The sequence below is a fragment of the Canis aureus genome, chromosome 13 (genome assembly GCF_053574225.1).
Source record: "Canis aureus isolate CA01 chromosome 13, VMU_Caureus_v.1.0, whole genome shotgun sequence".
NCBI lineage: Eukaryota > Metazoa > Chordata > Mammalia > Carnivora > Canidae > Canis > Canis aureus.
The window spans coordinates 52,264,683-52,266,458 of record NC_135623.1 but is presented as its reverse complement, the minus strand read 5'-3'; the positions used below and the strand labels follow the sequence as shown (position 1 = coordinate 52,266,458).

The 1,776-nt window shown below is 41.4% G+C and overlaps 1 pseudogene; it reads left to right on the top strand.

The window, feature by feature from the left end:
• The first annotated feature begins 246 nt into the window (after positions 1-246).
• Positions 247-924, top strand: LOC144281723 (calcyclin-binding protein pseudogene; annotated as a pseudogene).
• Positions 925-1,776: the final 852 nt, after the last annotated feature.

Here is a 1,776-nt window from a genome sequence, read left to right as displayed (position 1 = left end):
TAAAAGATATGGTCAGTACGACAGTTTGGGAATAAGTGGTGAAGCTGAGAGTTGGATACTGGGTTTCCTAACTCAAGCCTAAGTCAAAACTTTGAGTGCTGCTCTGGATTCACTTTATCAAAATTCAGTGAAGTGGACGGTGACTCCTGGCAGTGGGGTCTGCCTCCCAGTGAGGGCACATGGTGTGGTGTTTCTTGTTCTCCTCTGCATGGCTGCAGCTTGGGCCTTGCCTGATGCAGCCTGACCATGGCTTCAACTTTTGAAGAGCTATGGGAAGATCTAGAAGGTGTGAAGGTGCTACTAGAAAAGGCCACTAGAAAGAGTACGTGATGCCTTTACAGCGGAAAAATCCAAGATTGAGACAGAAATCGAGGACCAGATGTGGCAGAAATCAGAAAGAAAAGCAGAACTCTTTGACAATGAAAAGCCAGCTGCTGTGGTGGCTCCCATTACAATTACAATTACAATGAAAATCAGTAATTACTGATGAGATCAGTCAGATAAGTTTGTGAAAATCTAGTTATTTTATTTGGAGTTCGTCAAGTCCCCACTGAGAACATGCAGGTGCATTTCACAAAGAGGTCATTTGATCTTTTGGTAAAGAATCTAAATGGGAACAGTTACTCTATGACTGTGATCAACCTCTTGACACCGATCTCTATGGAAAGCAGTTCAAAAAAAGTCAAAACTGATGCAATTCTTATGTAGAAAAAAGGCAGAAAACGTGGTGGGATACCTGATTCAGTTTGAGAAAGATGCAAAGAGAAGGAAAAGCCCTCCCATTACACTGAAACGGATGCTAGTGAGGGATTGATGAATGTTCTAAAGACAATTTATGAAGATGGAGATGATCATATGAAGCAAACCATTAGTACAGCTTGGGTGGAATCAAGAGAGAAGCAAGCCCAGGAGACAGACCTTTGAGAGTTTAAGGTCATTTTGGGAAGAGTAAGGGGGAAATATTGACGTTTCCAATATGGAAATGTTGGTGAGCTGCAGAGAAATTTGACAAGTAACAACTTACACAGTTGTCTTTTAAGTGAAGGCAATGATTTCTCCCATTTCCTCCTGGAGGATTTATTTAAATAAAATATACTTCTTAAACACTTCCGCCAAAGACAGTTTCCTTAGTAATCCGGGCATTTTGTTCAAGAAAGGATAATATTGCATTCTTGTGTGAAATGTAAGAAAGCAAATTTTGCCTAATGATAATACTACATTGTGGGTATTTTTGTTTAGCTAAGAGGTAGACAACAAAAGTTACTGTTTGCCTGTAAGTTCTTGGCATCAGCTCCTGCCAACATAAGAATACATGAGAATAAAACCTGAATGTTTACATAAAATGCAAATCTGAAAAAAAAAGTCACTGAGGTGGAGGGGAGTTTCTTGCCCTAACAGCTTCTTCCTGAGGTCACTTCAGGCTAGTGTGGAAAGGGAGGGTGAGCAGAGAAGCCAGTGCCCTGTTGTGGCATTGTTCCAGGTCAGCCCTCCCTTTTCCCTTTGTCATAGCCCCTGCACAGTGCAAGTTTATTGTCAGAGTATCTGCCTCTTGGCCAGATGTTGGAAGGTAAGCAGGATGCAGGGATTAAGAAATGGGACCTCACTCACAACTGTACCATTGGGACAGAACTGCTAGTGCTTTTCTGAATTTAGGCAAGATCACCCCAGCATTGGCTTGTAGACAAAAATAACTGCAGGAGAACCTGTTTCTCATTAGCTCAACAAATTAATTGCCTCTTTACACATGTCGTTCTGCATTGTTTACCAATATATGAC